Source organism: Buteo buteo, chromosome 13, assembly GCF_964188355.1.
Source record: "Buteo buteo chromosome 13, bButBut1.hap1.1, whole genome shotgun sequence".
NCBI classification, from domain to species: domain Eukaryota; kingdom Metazoa; phylum Chordata; class Aves; order Accipitriformes; family Accipitridae; genus Buteo; species Buteo buteo.
In genome coordinates, this window is record NC_134183.1 from 19,409,156 (window position 1) to 19,426,748 (window position 17,593).

General features: G+C 43.1%; 1 protein-coding gene across 2 annotated transcripts in view; it reads right to left on the reverse strand.

Annotated features, from left to right (window-relative positions):
* Positions 1 to 4,984, reverse strand: part of MEF2A (myocyte enhancer factor 2A) — a 113,019-nt gene extending 108,035 nt beyond the window's left edge. The window contains exon 1 of one of the 2 annotated variants that reach the window (XM_075044996.1): positions 4,855 to 4,984. The gene's annotated coding sequence lies outside the window, so the exon portion shown is untranslated. Of the gene's footprint in view, positions 1 to 3,890; positions 3,950 to 4,854 lie in introns of those variants that run through there. The other variant, XM_075044997.1, reaches the window with a different exon arrangement.
* Positions 4,985 to 17,593: the final 12,609 nt, after the last annotated feature.

Here is a 17,593-nt window from a genome sequence, read left to right on the forward strand (position 1 = left end):
TATTAGGTTTCCTGATCTCCAGGCTATCATTCCTTTTTAAACTGCCCCATTGATTTAGTAGCGTCTTTAAAAAGAGCATTAGAATTATTCCCACTCTGCAGCATTGCTCTGGTTCATTAATTACTTCACATTACCAACATAAAAGTTGTAAAGCAAAAGAAAATTGCAGCACTGACTTGCAATTGCTGTCACATTTTCTGATCCCAGAATTGGGGACTGGCTGTAGTCTGCAGTTACAGCCCCTGCCCTCAACGCTCGCTGCACAAACACACTCAAGAGTCGTTGGCTGCTCTGAAAATAATTACAACACCACATTGTGTATTAGGGCTCTTTGCACTTCGGTCATAAGAAATGTCTTTCAAGCTGTAACAATATGAGTGCAAATCAGCTTTTAGGGTCTTTCTGGATTCTTTTTAGACATTTTCTTTCCTCCTTTCTCAGAGGAGGAAGAGACCACGTGGCCCTCTGGTCCCTTTCTTCAGCTATGCAGAATTACTCTCTTGTGTACACAAGTAATAAAAAGATGTATTTTCTTTTAGAAATCTGCAGATTCTGCAGATTAAGTGATGGCTTTCCTCATCTGTTAAGCATTATGAGCTGGACAGGAGATAACAAACATCAGAACTACCTCCGCATTGATCGAACTTTAACCCACGGTGGAGGTGGGTGACATCTCTCCCAGGTGGCACGCTACGAAGTCTGGCTCCAAGGAGTTTGTGCGCCTTGTCAGGAGCAGCAGTGCTGAGAGCACCTGAGCCTTGACACTGTGGCAGAGGGAACGCGAACAGGTATCGAAGACTCTGGTGCATAGCCTGGCTGTAGGAGCTGAGCCACTCTTGCACATCCAGCCTAGGCACCTGGGGATTCTCCCCTCCAGCTGCTGCAGGGATCCTCTGCAGAAACACCAGCCACTCAGGCTGCGCTTGCCAGCATTCACCTTCGCCTCTCATTTCAGTTTTCCATGGTCTCCAGCTTCTTCCATTTTACATCTCATTCTCTGACCGGAGAGCTTCCAGACTAAAGTTGAGTATCGATTCACTATTGCTCAGTCTTAGCAGAAAGGGAAGAGCAGAGTGATCATCTTCCCAGTGAGTCAGTGCTACTTGCTGGAGGATGCATGACTCACCAGTCCCCACACCGGCTGCCTCCCTCCCCCATTGCTGTGCCTCACCTCCAGCCTCTCCTATTCCAATCCCACCTTTACAAAACCCATCCTTACTCATTAGTCCTTCCTGTCATTACCTGCTTTGCTATAATAAACTTGGGGACAAGGAAATCTTAACAGTACTCCTGCTTTCATATTGGAAGAAAGCGCTATTGGTTTTCAGCACTCAGGTACGTGTCTCCTGTTCCCTCTGGACACGGATGCAAGCTGTGCCACCACAAACCTGTCTGCGAAGTGACTTTCAAGTGAGGCCTATTAGAAACAGCAATTCCCTGCTCTAATACATTCATTCTGGGCCACAGGTAAGATCCCAGTGTTCTTCAGCTTCCCCTTCACCTCATTGTTATGATTTCTCAGGGGTATTTCTGTTAAGAACCCACTCCACTAAGTAGTTATGAACGTGGATTAAGGAGAAGCAGTAACTGCTGATTGAACCAAGAATCAATGAGCCAGTGTTAGAAATCAAGGAACAGAGTACTTTCCCCCCCATCAGTTCCAGTGCAATGGTGTTCACTTTTTGCTTCCTGACTTTTACAGAGGCCTAGTTATTCTCATCTTACCCCACTGGGGGTTGTTTCTTCCAGAAACAAAGTATTGGCTGCTCGGGATCACACCAGGAAGCAGTCAGGAAGCAAAAAAAGTGCCTGGATTTTATACCATAGAAAGGACAACTGGCTGTAATGCAGAAATGATGACAGGAGAAGCTAGTAGCCTTTACAAAGGGAAGAAAGTGGCGGGGGGAGGGGGGTATTACCTTTTGGGACCCACAGAAGATAACAGGATACAACTTTTGGAAATACAAGCTTATGGATTAGTACTGGGTGCCAGATTTGCATCACAAACACGTCGATCACAGACTCCAACCCTAGCAGGGCTGCAGTTAGCAGACACCAGCAGTGAGTGTCATTTACAGCTGCTGGGTGGAGTGGGAGGAAGAGCCCTTACCCCTTTGTGGTGAGGTCTTCAATGGATGTGCTTATCTGGAAGGAGGTCCAGCAAGAGCTCAAGCTCTGCTCTGTGTGTGACTGCCATGCAGACAGTAACTGCAACATTTGCTCAGTAACGAAGGGGACTTCTCCACAGGGACGGACTTGCCCTGCCTCAGCCCACACCATTTTCTCCCAGGAAAAGAGGCAGCTCAGCTTCCCATGTTACTCAGAACATAATACCATTTGCTGGTAATAATCACACATTGCCATCATTAAGAGCAAAACTTGACATTAGCCGGCCAGACCTGGTTTCTCTAGAAAATCATCAGAAAACGGCTAAAAAACCAAAACCGCAGCACATCTGTGTGACCTTGCAATGAGACTTTGTGACAGCCTGAGCTGGAGTGCTCATGCCAGTTCCAGCATGTACCCCAACATCAGACAGGACGGGGGATCCATAAGAGGACAAAAGCCCCAAGATCAGCTCATCCAACCCCAAAGCTGGACAGTGGTTGCAAGGAAAAGGCATCTAGTGGATAGAGTGATTCACAGAAAATTCGTCGACTTTTTAAAACTGTCCCTGTCCAATGGAAATGCCAAACCAGTAGCGATTCTGCTTGCTTCTCTCTTGCAGTGAAATCTTTTGCCTGGAGCTGATTGGGATTAGCTAGTTACAGGGCAGCATGACACATCTTTGCCACAGCTTGAGTGAACAGAGAGAGCACTCCTTGGGGCAATCCCTGCCTCTCCCTCAATCTTGTACAACACCACGCACACGAAATAAGACATGGTATAAATAACAGCTCTGTCTCTCTCCTGCTCTAAAATGCAAGCAATTTAAAACAAGCCTTTCTTACAGGGAAGAGCAGAAAGCCAGTGTTTTGAAGCCACTTTCTTCTCACTTGTTAACATTAAGCCCAGCCTTCTGCTCATAAATAATGCATATGGCCTCTTTTTCCTCAATTACACAGCAGTGTCAGATTCCACACTCTGCCTTCCCAGAGTCACTTTCTGTCTCTTCTGGAGACAGCAAGGCCCACTCGGATGTCTGCAACAGCCACAGACTCATTAGAGTTGAAGAGGATCCTTTCCATACACCAGTTAAAAGATAGACAACACCTTTGTCTTGGAGTTTTAGTAATTATCCCTTGCTGGACTGAAATGCTGGGTGGCCATGTGTTTACAGCAAATAGGTTTTGCCTTATCCCAGCATTCGTGGTACAGATTCTAAATACAGTCCAGGATGCAAAGATGAGCTGGGCAAGAAGGTCACTGCATAGCTTATGAGCTGGAGTGCACATAGCTGAGAAGAGAGGAATTAAGACAATGCTCCTGCGAGCCTAGCAGGGAGACAGAAAAATCACGGAGAATTCAGCTTGTCAGGTGAGTCAAACATGGAAAAACAAAAGAAAACAACCCCTCTTCCCCTCCTGCCCACCATCTTTTTTGATTAATTTAAACTTAAGTTGTTGAAATGAGAAGCCAAGATTTCTGCTTTGCTATCAACAGCTTGCTGTCTATAGATACTGACTCATTAGAGAGAGGCTGCCTGCTTTTATGCCTTAAACTAGGCAGCCAGAAAATGTTAGACTGAAGTATTGTGTGTTATAGATTGACAACATTTAAAACCTACGTGGCTGAGCTACTGATACAATTTCCATACTCATTAACCATGACATCTCCAGTTCTCCCCCACAGCATTCTGTCAGATTCAGCCGGACCAAGAACCTGTCTTAGCTGCCAGAAATCATTTCTTTACTTCTCCATGGATTGGCATCGCCTGAATGTACTCTTACCCCTCAGAGCAGAAGTTTATAGAAACCTCCTTCCCGTTTCCCAGCTGTGCATCTTGCCTTCCCTGCACACACGCACGGTCTATTAGCTGTCCACAGCTATGCCCGTCTAGCTGGCAAGCTGCCTGTTCACAAGCTGCTCCAACGATTGCCCTTGAGCACAAGCCAGTGCCAGGTCCCCTCTCAGGAGTTCATGCTCCGTGCTAGCACTAACACGATCGTACTGGATGGCTTCGCCCCGCATGCTGCTGACAACGACCTCTTAGGGACCCCAGGTTGGCTGATGGCAACAAGCTCCTGAGTATTTTCCAGGCTAATATTTGCCAGGTTGTATTGTCACAGCCATCTCACAGACCAGCAATCTGCCAATAGCAGAGTTTGGCTTACAAATGCAGTGTGACAGAGGAATCAAGGACTCCTGAAGTTCTTCGTGTGAAAGATTGTTTCACGCACGATGGGACACTGGAGAACGAGCACAGCCACAGAGGCAAAAGGGGGGTGGGTGCTGGGCTGGGCCAGGGAACTTCACGCGGGCATTTTGAAAGGGAAGAAGTTTAACTGGTGGGTGTTAAAAGGGTGAGCGACAGCATTTCCAAGTAACTTCTCTTACAAGGAGAGTAACTTTACCCACTAACAAATCCCATCGGTGAACGGGAAGGAGCTTCCCATGCTCCTGCACGCAGCCAGGGTGAACACCAAAGCGGCAGAGGGTGGATCACCCTCAGTGCTTCACGGCTGAAGTACCATTTGCTTTGTAAAAAAACAAACAAACAAACAAAAAAAACCCCCCAAAACCAAAACATATTGACTGAGAACGAAAAGAGAGGAAGAAAAATAACTCCGTACCGCCAGCCTAGGGTATTCACCTGTAAAAGGGCACAACTAAATTCTGGTCCTGACACTGCAACCGTATGATTCCTGCTACCAAGTGCAACAGTGTCAACAGGAAAAAAATGTTCTCACCCACCTTGTATCTCTTGGGAGAGCAAATCACGTCAGCTGGTACGGTCGGCATCGCCACAATGCATACGCCAGGCTATCAGGATGCCTGAGGTGAAGCTCTCCCTAGCGCTGTGTGGCCTCACAAGGCATGTTCCCTGGCATAAGAGGAGCAATATATTAATGGCACATATCACGTACCATTGATAACTGCTGGCCATCCCACACACAGGCTTATTGTAGGTCAAATTACTTTTGCCGGTGTCAATGTACTCTGCTCGTGTTCAGCAGGAAATTGTAAAAAGATGCTTTGCTTTACATTCTAAAGCTGGAAGAATGAAAATACATGTACATCTTCAAAATTTTGTTTAAAATATGAAACCGGTCCAAATGCTTCAGATTGAAGCTGCTGGCAGGAACAAAGAAGAAGTCTTTCTGACAGACACAGAGCCCAGTCAGGAACAATGGGGCTTAGATTTAAAACACAACCCAGAACTGAGTTCTTGCAGTTCCTGGAAAATATGAGTACTGGACTGGTGCATTTTTTTATTCACTATTATTATCTCCCATAGACATTCATCCTGATCTTAACATCTTTATTGTCCACATAGAACAAGTTTCCTCTCAAACAGAAATGAATGTTCCAGTAAATTTCCTTAGATAAAAACATAAAAAAATAAAAAAAAAGACCCCTTTGTAACTTTTTAAAAAACATACACTTCATGTTGTGATTCAAAGTGTTCTTTGTTTCACTAAGTATAAATACAGAATTTTACAAAGAAAAAAAGCAAAAGTGAGAGAAAGAAAACTTCTCTCATACATGGGTTAAATAACAATTGCAGTCTTAGTTCCAGACTGATTACACTGAGAGGCGAATACTAGGTAAAGTCAGGGTTGTTATTTTGCCTCAAGGACAACAGATCTTTGTCCTGAACCCTGCAGTCAATACCTATAAATATTCTGAATGTTGTCATAAAATTTTGAAAAACCTCTCTATCAGGGACACAAATATAAGACCTTCTGCTTTAAAATTATAGCGGAGTGAAGTTAGAAGCCACAATTCACTTCTTAGAAATGTAAGACAATCATTTTGCATGCTATTCATCTGATGTAAAAGATCTTTTGTCTGCATTAGTCTTAAATCCTTTCAGCTGAACTCGTTAGCAATGGGGAGAGGGAAACCAGTATTATCTTAAAGCCTTCTACATACCACCCTCTCCAAGGAAAGTTAGACCCTCTCCCAGGAAGAGAGCAAAGGCCAGAGCACGCGTCGGGGTAAGGGCTACTGCCGCTGGTTGAGCAGGGAGCTCAGGCACCTCTGAGCCCTCCATGCCTCATCTTTAAATGAGGCTCAATAAATCAGCCCTCCTGCAAAAACGTCGTGTGACCTCTGGTGAGAGATGCAGTATAAATCCACATGAACATTTCCTTTTATTATCGGTAAATACTCTTAGATTGGTTGAAATTGTTCCTGCCACTGATATCACTGATCTCTGAAGAGATAAACATGAGCTGATTGATGACTTGTCGGCAGGATCTATTTCAACCACCCCCAGGCAGGATATTTTCCATGCGGGTAATAATAAATCTTACTATTGAATGTCATCAAATGAAAGCAAATTATGGTAAAAATAGGCACAGTTATGTATTTCTTATTATATAATATTAAGGAAGATTTTTCAAAGATTGACGGGGCTTTCATTTGCATGCACAATTTTGGGTAATGTAATCCTTTTGCCTACTTATAGTATATATTTTTTAAAGCTTTTGTACAGTCAAGCTATCTCCTCAAAATAGCCTGTCCTGTAGTCAGGTCTGGAAGGTAAGTTTCTCGTCACTCCTGAGAGTGAATAAGAACAATGTCCATTCTCAACAGATACCAGGGCTGCCTTTTACTACCACTTTTTACATGATATTTTCAGGTACAGCTAGTACTATTTTATACATTTTATTTGCAAAGGAAGCAAATGGCATCCTTTCTTGTCAGTTAATAGAAAAGGTTTGAGGAGAGAGCTGTCACTCACTCTTACTGCTCCCAATTCTTTTCTAAAAAAGATTGTAGAGTTCCAGGGCAAAGTTCTACCTTCATAATGAGAACAGCATTGAAAATGCTCATGGCACATTATTTGTGCCAAGCTCAGAAATAAAGATCTAAGCAACTTTCTAGGACCTATTACATACAATAAAGCCAATGCTTTTTATCAGGGTGGCTGTGCTGCAGAGGAAGGAAAATGTGCAAATCCAAATCTCACATTCAAGATGTAAGCATAAGAAAAAGAGCTGTGAAGGCAAGATTACAGGTGGTCCACTTACCAAATGTTGTATTTTACCATTGTATTATCTGCACAGTATCAAAAAAATCTTTGTCCCAAAATGCAATAAACCAGACAGAGAAAATGTGGAGATACAGAAAAAGGACTGGAGAGAAAAACTAATCTGAGGCAGCATTTTCCTGCTATCTCTGTCCTCAGCCTATGGAGGCCAGGGAGAGTTTGGGCTACAGAGCTTGGGGAGAAAAGTGACAGTGAAAGAAGCAACTTGTGGGAGAAGCAATAACTTGGCAGATATGCCTTGTGCTGTCTCTCCTCTATGCAAAATCTACTGCTCTGCTCTGGGTGTAATTTGTGCAGAGCAAAGATGGTGAGGAGGAAAAGAGAAAGAGAACAGAACAGAGATGAGAGAGCTGTGTAACTTGAAGGGAACTTATCAGCTCCCTTAGGGACTAGATAAACTGTTGAATGTGGCCAGCAGGACAAGTGGATGATTTTTAGAAGGGCTGGGGAAAGCCAGGCAGGAGTTCAGAGGCCACAGAAGAAGAGACTGGTACTGCCAAGATGCAACACAACCATGGATCTCATGAATGGAACAGCAATTCACTGCATAGTCAATTTGCCATTAATTTGGGGGTGTAGAGCACATGATTAATACAATAAACAACAAAAACAAATCAGCCTGGAGAAAAGGACGGTAGTTCTTGTGACTTCATTGGCCTTCAGGCTGCCATGGAAAGTCTTCTTTTCCATAGTTGAAGTGGGGCCTGCTTGATTTTGATATGAACCTGAATACCCAGATCAAAATTTCTGGTCTTTCTTGTTATAATTCAAGCACTGCTTTAGCATCCAGGTGATTTCTAGCACCATGAATATATGCTGAGCTCCCTTGGAAGGGGACATGTTACTCCTTAAACTGGTTTGAGCCTATAGATGGTCATCAGAAGGAGCACAGACTACACTAGGTGAGCTTAGAGTCCTGTTACTAACGGACAGCATCGTGTGCTGTAGTTCAAAAGAAGGCACTAAATTAAACCCCTAAGGCTGATTCTCCTCTGCCATTTAGTCATTAGCTTTGTGCACCTGAATCGTAAGAGAGAACCTTCACATTTGTAACAGAGCTGAGAGAAGCCTCACAAAACTCTCCATGGATCACAAAAAAGCTCTTGGATGTAAAGCTGTTAACTCAAAACTGGCCACAGGAAAGATAAAAAGACACCATCTGAAAGGGTAGAGAACAGAGGGGCTAAGTTCTCTTAGATAGCAAGACCATCTTCTATTTATTTTTATGTATTTATTTTTTATATATATATATGTATCAGCAAAGCATTGGTGTTTTCCAGGACTGGGCTCATCATGCACAGTCCTGGTGGGACAGGATCGAGGAAAGCTATCTTTCACCTTGAGCTCACTGGGAAACTTGCAGTGTGAACAAGATCTGGCCACGTCCAGTTCTTTCTGGGCAGCGCAGCCAGAGATGAAAGCAGCTTTCAGATCTCTCAGATTTAGCTTGGACTTCCACATCTTGGAAAACAAACCCAGGTCCTCCAGACAAGCCTGCTCCCTCCCTGTCTGTCACCATTCACTCACCTCATACAAGTCCAGACAAAACCATGCAAGTCCAGTCACACCCACTCTCTATGGCCACACAGGCATGGCAGTAGCTCTGTGATGTTACATGGTGCTAAATATTCAGATATAACTACAGATCAGAAAGCCTTCATGAAACTAAAGAGCCTCAGTGGGGTGGTCTAGATAGTCCTATTCTAGACAACAGAAAGCTACTGAAAAACTTTGGCCCCCCCAATTGGATTTAAAACCTACCCCAGCTGTGAGCTTCCAGGCAAACCCAGCAAATATTTCTTCTTCAGCACATCTGACTACAGCAAGCTGTAAGGTCGTCTCTGCTACTAGCTTGTGACTGAGAGACAGAGGCACTCTTCAGAAGCCTTCAGCATGCAATCTACAAGAAGGGAAGAAATAGAGGACTTTGGTTTATTAGTTTGTTATTCTCCAATCCCAGCTATTACAGGACAGGCGCTATGTTTATGATGGATTCATTCAGAGAACATTTTCTCCCTGCCCACATAACTGTGCTTCAGACCGAAGCCAAAGCTGTATGGGGGGTTATAAAAGCTACAGACATTTTTTAGTACCATATACGACTCAGTGCTTCAAAAGTGCATACAAGGAGATGAGCCAGCAATGAGGAGCTGGCTTGACCTGTAGGAAACTACATCCAATTCCTCATTGTACCACAATGTTCTCCTACAGCTTCGGCAAGCCCCACGTTGCAAGGTACAACTGTGAGAAGGGGGCAGAAAATTCAGAAGCATTCACACAATCTGCCATTTACTCTTCCAACAAGCAACTTCTGTGTTCTTGGAAGCGTTTATTTTAGCCTCAGCCTGAATAAAATGTGGCATTACTCCCTGACCATTTCTGAGCAGCTCTCCAGCATCACTGACACATACCAGGCTTCCATGTACCACTATTGCCATTTCACCTGCAGTTCATAGCACATCGGGCTCATCTCTAATACACATGTATAGTCAAAATCACTATGCCCACAGGGACCAATTTATTTTTCCATCACCTGTAGCTTCCTTCATTTTATGCAGGAAGAAGCTGGCAGCTTCTAACAAGGAGTGTTATGAATAGCGTGGTAACGCCTTTCTTCATCCCTGTTAAATTTCTCATTTCATCTTGTGAAGTCAAATCCTGGTTTCTTCAAATTCCCTAAAACAACCTACATTGATTATAATTAGATCTGCAGTTAGACTGCATGTATTTTATCTCCAGTTTTACAGATTCATTGCCTACTACTGCTGTCTTCCTGCATTTAGATACTTATCTGACTGCCCTAGAGGTTGTTCTGACAGCTGGAGGTTGCGACAGTCCTGACACAATACACAGGAGAGGTCCCTTCCATACAAAAGCTTCCTTTCATTCCTGTTTGACCATGAATTATGGTTTTTGCCTTGTGCCTGTATGTATATCACCCCCGCTTCCCCATTAGGAGCTGAACATTCAGACAACTGCCAAATTGCAGGGAAAAAACATGGTGCACAGCACAGGATCCAATAGCTTTGGGTGGCTTGTGTATTCTTTGCTATAGGACCCAGCAAAACCAAGCCACGATATCAATTTATGATTTTGCTCAGACCATTTGCACATAATTTGAAAGCACAGTAATTCTGAATTCATGTCTGATTCCTTATGCTGTTGGTGTGTAAGGACTAATACAACAGAATGTAACTCAATGAAAAGGCGACGCTTCACCTCAACAGTCAAAGCTGCAAATTCCACTAAGATGGATCAAGTCACAGCTGCTGAGGATCTCTTAAGTATTCAGACACCTTTGTGAACCCTATGATAAACTCAGTTTGTTTTCTTCAACTAAAAACAAGAGCCAAGCAACTTTCACTGGTATGAATGGTTCTCACATTTCTGATACTTATATTTATAATGACCAATGCGCATTTCACACTGGGCTTCAGAAGGACAGATGCTGCTGTCCAGCTTTGCACCCTTGGCACTATACTGTTGATAAGTAACTGAGGTCATTTTACAACTTAAACAATACCATAATGGACCAGGACACTCTATACATGTCACTTCACCAGGCTGTATTGAAATAACAACTTTCTAGAGGACCACAGATTTGTTCCCGTGTATTTTATACTACTTTGTTGCAAATGTATCACAACAGTGCTTCGTACAGGTTTCTTATTGCTAATGCATCCCCTCATGGGATTATCTAAGTGCTCTTGGTCCCAACCCTCTGATAAGCCTTGGAAGCAGCCAGCAGCACATCTAGTGCTATCAGCAACACGTTATGAAAGGAATGTCATGGCAAAGGGCTGCCAGAGTCACAAGACAAAAACCACCCTGGTGTTTACAGCAGGGTAGGAAATACCACATTAAAATAAAAGCATGACAAGGGAGGAGTGCACACTTTGGGGCAGAAAAAAATCCAAACCACCTCTAAGCTCCTGGTTCCTTTAGTCATCGAGTCAGTACATTACAGACAAGATTTGTCTGGAGTGAAAGGCTTTTTGCGAAGCTTTATCTCGGCCTTTAGCAGACAGAACTGACAACCCTGAAGTGGCAAAAACCACTTGCCAAGCGCCACATTCAGTGAACAAAGGAACCCAACACCATGCACTGAACAGCAAACTATCAGCTCTCGGGGAAGTGTCATTTTCACATCCAGTTTGCTACACCAGAGTGGGAGAGAAGCTCCAACTGTTTTGAATTCATATGTCAAGTCAATCACAGGAACAGATAATATTGGAGTTATATAAAATTTCGGAAGGAACCTCCACCCACCACCTGTAACACTCACTCGCCACTGTCGGAACAGCTCTGTAACTGAAGACAGCACTAAAGAGAAGTCATCCTCACAGCTTTCTGCAAAGCAGATGATGGGATCATTACAATTTATTTTACATAGGAACTGAGGCGGAGAGTAAGTGTTTATTTTTGTTCCTATCAGAACAGTATCTAAAAGTCTCCACTGGACTCTGACTGCAAGTGCTAGTTGCTTGCTTGAAGTTTAAAAAAATTTGCATCTGATCCTAGAAACTTGAATTTTCAACAGACTCGGCAGGATCTGCGTGGAAGGAAGGAAGGAAATACTAGCAGTCTGCCCTACAGATTGCTTCAGCCTTTTTTGCTGCAAGGCCTTGCTGTCCCCCCCAGGGAAATCAAACCAGATCTGTCTAGTTTCCTCCAAGTACCCTAACCAAGACCCTCCGAATGGAGTGATTTTTGTTCATGTACACAGATAGTATCAGTGTCAGAGCTGGAAAGTGAGAAGTCACAAGCTACGTTCAGGAGGAGAGTGGGTCCGAGGACCCGCAGCCTCCAGCCCAGCAGCCAGGGACGGTCTCAGACTTTCTGCTGGGTGCCGTAACATAATGCGCTTTATTCCTGCCCACACCTAATCCGGCCAAACAGCATTAACAAGAGCTTGGGCTTGCACTGAGGAACTGAGTCTCTCCAAATTTTCTCCCGCAGAGAATTAGGAGCTTGCACGAGGGTAATTTCTGAGCCCAGGCAGTGGAGCTTAATGTGAACAGTACCTAAAAGCATTCTTGATGCTGGGCTCAGACCCGTGGTCAGTGCTGAAACTCAGGGCTTCCTGATGCTGCAAGTCTCACCCCTCAATCTTCCCAACAGCCCTCCTAATCATCCTTCATATGCATTCAGTGCTAAAATCCATGGGCTCAAGTTTTACACTCTGCTGTGTTGCAGTACACCAAGGAGGAATCGCACCTGCCCTGATTTCCCCATCCACCATTACCCAAATTAAAGCTGCGCCAGCCCTGTCCTCTTTCACAACCACTGCGTGAGAGCAAAAGGAGAAAACCACAAGGTGAACAGATGCTGTGGTTTGAAGAAAAAGAGAGAGAGAGAGAAAAAGAAAAAGATATCATTGCTCTCTGAAAGCATCCAGAAATGTTTCTATTCAATTCATTCAGGCCTACGCAAGATCAGGGAGAGCACAGGACTACTGTGAGGAAAATCTAGGTCACATATGATCACAGCAGCACAGCTGCCATCATCTCAATGGCCATGTGAAGCGAGGACTGCAGCAAGGACCTCTGCTGAAGAGGGCTTTTTTTTTTTCAGTCCAGTTTTACAATTTCCCCTCATTAAGGTGTATTTTCCGGCAGGGCTGTGAGTACATTGGGTCTTCAATTGGGGTGAAGGATTTAGCTATAAATCCCAAAGATGATTCAGTAAGTGGAATTTCTGTAGGATCGTTTAAATAGTTTATAGGCTGCCAGGCAGGATTTTAACCTCCTAACAGTGACAGGAACAGTGTTACTTTCCTGCTCTTTTGAATGCCAACACATTTCTTAGTTCTCTTTGTTTCATATCTGTTGTGGAAAGATACACTCCCATTTGCTCCCATTTTCATTAAGGAAACAGGAATCTTAGGTTATTTTAATACAACTGTGAAAATGTCTTGAAATTCTCTCATTCAGTGCTCTCTTTTTGTTAAAAACACAGCTCAGACCCTATGGTCCCTTCTCCCCTTCAAACAGAAAAGTTAAAATAAATGCATGCACACAAAATAGAAAGAAAAAGAAAAAGAGAAAAGAGAAGAAAAAGAGAAAAAGAGAAAAGAAAAAAGAAGAAAGAGAAAAAGAGAAAAGAAAAAAGAAGAAAGAGAAAAAGAGAAAAGAAAAAAGAAGAAAGAGAAAAAGAGAAAAGAAAAAAGAAGAAAGAGAAAAAGAAAGGAAAAAAGAAGAAAGAGAAAAAGAGAAAAGAAAAAAGAAGAAAGAGAAAAAGAGAAAAGAAAAAAGAAGAAAGAGAAAAAGAAAGGAAAAAAGAAGAAAAAGAAAAAGAAAGGAAAAAAGAAGAAAAAGAAAAAGATAAAAGAAAGAAGAAAGAAGAAAAAATAAAAGAAAAAAGAAGAAAGAAGAAAAAGATAAAAGAAAAAAGAAGAAAGAAGAAAAAGATAAAAGAAAAAAGAAGAAAAAGAAAAGAAAAAAGAAAAAAGAAGAAAAAGAAAAGAAAAAAGAAAAAAGAAGAAAAAGAAAAGAAAAAAGAAGAAAGACGAAAAAGAAAAGAAAAAAGAAGAAAAAGAGAAAAGAAAAGAAAAAGAAAAAAAAAGAAATAACTAGGACAACGTAGCCCCAAACCATCATCTTTTCTTTCTATTTAAACAGACCCTGCATCACCCTCCCTTCTCCCCTTTTCTACACCTGAATAAAACCAGGAAGGATCTAAAGCCCAAATACCGAACACTCCTGCAATTCAGAAGATTAGAGGGAAAGGACAAACGTTCATAGGTGCCATGAAGTTAAGCCAAGCATCTTGGAGCAGCATTCATTAAGGAGCTCAGCCAAAACCCCTCATGCAGGCAGCTGCAGCAGGAGCAGCTGCGCAGCTGGGGAGCAGGAGGAAGTGATGCACAGCACAAGTCAGGAAAAGAACGCACAGAGGGATCCTTTCGGTGGAAGCGAGGATGTTATAGATAAAGCATTAATAAGGATTTGTTCCCCAAAACAAGCAGCCCAGACAGCAGAGCAACAGGAAATCAAATCACCTAACTGCAAAGCCACTGACTCACGCCTATTGTTAGACCTGGCCATTTGTGTCCCAAGGTTTTCTAAGCCTGATGATGCTGCAACCCTTTCCAAGCCCTAGGACCAGTACAATTGCTTCCAAGCTTAGGGGACGAGCGGTGACACTGGGGGCTCAGGGCAAGGACTCCTTTGAGTCATGGCTGCTAATTATACAACTTTGTATCTGTTGAAAAGACAGACGTTTTAATGCAGGGGGCAGTTGCAAGAGCAAGGACTTCTCTCAGTGCATTAGGTAATATGCCTATTACCAGGGACTCGAAGAAGTAATGTCCCTGCTATAATATTAAAAAAATCTGACATGAAATTGATCCTGGCTGGAGCTTTTATGTGCTAGCTAACCCTGGCAGCATGGCCCTTCTGCCCTGGGTCAAGCTCCCCCTGTGGAAATTTGGGCGGGGGGATTCCAGTGATCCTTTGGAGGTGGCATTGGCAGCTCTGAGATTTGGGGGGACTGGATGAAACAGACTGTTAATCTGTTCCAGTGACTCTTAGGCTCAGATTTTGCAAGTAGCTGAGGAGTGCTGTGCCAGTGCATTAGCTGGTTTGAATTCAGAATTCTAATCAGATGAACTAAGTAACTTTCAATCTAATTAGGAGAACAGTAGGGTTTGTTCTTAATCCACAACCATTTAATCTTCCAACTCATTAGTTGTGCACGGGCTTTATGAATATGTATATCTAGAAGGAAAAAAATTCTTTGACCTTGATGAGAATGATAACACACATATAAAGTAGGTGTGCACTCACCTTTCATCACACTCACTTTATTATGTAGATTCAACAATTCCTATTGCTCTGAATCAGGCTATCGAGAGTTATAGGCAATCCCGCAGCCAATTAGGCATCACAGTCCTGATGAACCATGGAACCTGTAATGATTGGCACAGTATTTACAGGCAAGCTGCCTCCTACCAATTTGCATGCAAATAAAAATACATCTGTTTTAGAAGGCTGTACTAGGCAATAACTAGCACACCAACAACTGGGTTGAGGAAGAGAAGAAATACATTCAAAGACAAAAGATTCAGAGCACTAAATAGGATTTTGTGTAGTATCTCGAATATACTGTTTCAATACACCCAGTGTCATTCCCGCATTACATTATGAAAAATTATTCATACAATTTTTTGAGGAATTTAATTTCACATACAAAAATATTCAGCCATACTCTTCCTAGTGTAGAATGATGATCTCTACTATCAGAAATATTTCCTCAGTTTAAAAAATTATTCCATACCCCTCAGAAAAATAAACTCATGTGCAAATTTTCTGATTTTCCTCTGATTTCCTGATTTACACTTTATTTCTCCTTTCATTGAAATTGGGGGGCGGGGGGGCTTCCTTTGACTGCTATAGAAGTAGGATTGCAGAAAACATGTCTTCCTTAGGTCTGTTTTGCTCCTCTTGCATTCAATTATAACATCTCCCAAAATTGACCTTAACACCCATCCACTTTCTGCAATAATAGCTGCATAACTCCTGCTGAAGTCAGTGGGAATTAGGCCCAAGTACCTGATGCTTTTTGGGCACTACACCTGGAAAATATTCCAGTACAAAACATCTGTGAAGGATGGACACTGGTTTAGGCTAGAGACAACCCTAAAGATCAGGGGCTAGGAAAAAAAAATCTGACTCGGGTATCTAAGTAGGACTGTTGCATAGCTGTTGCTGAAAATTTCCCTCTGGGAGCCATAACAAAGCTGGGGACAGATCAGAGAAAAGCCAGCTCCTCTTCCCTTGCTCACTTGGGTTTTCATTCTAGAGGAGAGCAAGCTGTCCCATCAGAGTGGTCCAGAGGCAGGAAATGGGGAAAACTACAGATCCCAGCAAGGGAATGAAGCCTAAACCCCAGTCAGACAAGAAAGATCCCAAGAAGAACCCCAAATCCCAGGAAGGATCATGTCAGGGGACTGCGACGTCCTCAGCAACAACCGTGAGGATGAGAAGAAAAACGTGGGTCTCTGCTATGTGAATTACCAGGCAAAATCCAGCTAAAATGGGGAGTGCAAGGCAAAGAAGTCTGATGTAGACTGTAGACTGAATGGTAGAAGAAAAACAAGGGCTATATTTACTTTTGTTTTCTTCTCCTGTTCAGCCATTCTGTTTCTAGCCTTTTGCTGGCTCCATTGTTATTTATTTAAAAAGCCTCCAAGGACCAAAAATTCAAGACGCATCCCCAGCTTGTGATGCGAGACACTGCAGAATTGACTTCTTCCCTCAGCAATAAAGCAAATGCCAGCAGAGTAGAGGGCTCTTTCACTGCAGAGGCAGCGTTGCCCTTAAGTGAACCAGCATCTACACGTGCAAAGCCTTTACCCCAAGCGGGGAAGACCTTTTAACTTGACTCTGCCAGTATCAAGAGGATTAAGGGTACCATTTAACTCAGTCCAACATCTCAGCTAACAGTATCCTTGCACGCACCTCCACTGCTCTTTTGCAGCACTGGGCAAGTTCACTTAAGCCAGCTCTTAAGGCTTTTTATCTTTCAAGCCAATGTAGATAAAAACTTTAACAGGCCATGGAGATGCAACCTAAAACTGCCCCTCTAAAATAACAGGCTCTAGCTGCACAAGGGAACAGTAACAGACAGTGCCCCATGAGGTCCAGTGCTTTCACTGAAGGATCATAGCCAGTGCTGGCCCTGTTGAGCTCGACCTGCCACGTCCACAGCAGAGCAGGATTTGTCCACCTAGCAGCATCCCCAAACCCCAGCTTCTGTAGAGAAGTTGCTCACAAACATCATCTGTTTCCAAGGAATAGTTTGTGCTGGGGTGAAATGAAACAAGTCCAGTTGTTGCGTTTCTTTTCCCCTACGGAGCAGGTTCACGCCAAAGAAATTTAACCGCTACTCAGCTGTTTTCTGCTGACATCGCTTACATTCCTCTCTCTTCTCAAATAACATTTGGAACTCCCTGCCAGATAGTGCAATTTGATATATGCCCCGATGATAGAGGGTGGAGGGGAGGAAAGTACATTGACTAATATTTTTCCATTACAAATCTAAATGGCCTAATCTACAGTTTAATCTGCAATAAAACCAGCAATTTCTGAAGGCTGGGTTACTGACTCGGGGCCAACGCTTGTACCTGAAACCTTTATATGCAGATTACTTTTAAGAGGTTGTGATAAAATTACTATCAACAGTATTTCCAAGCTACAGCTTTTGAAACCACCCAATGAATTTTAAGCCCCAGACTCTTGGATCTCAAGACAAGAATTGATTCTGCTCAGAGCCGTTCAGCTGGCACCCAGTCACAGTACCAACATCCTTATTCAACCCTGATGAGATTTTTTCCTTCCCAGGTACCTCTGAGATCCTTCAGTACTGAAAAGGATGGTTTGCCTTTCATGAACCCAAGTTTCAGTGGCTGCCACCAATGGAAAAAGCCAGCAT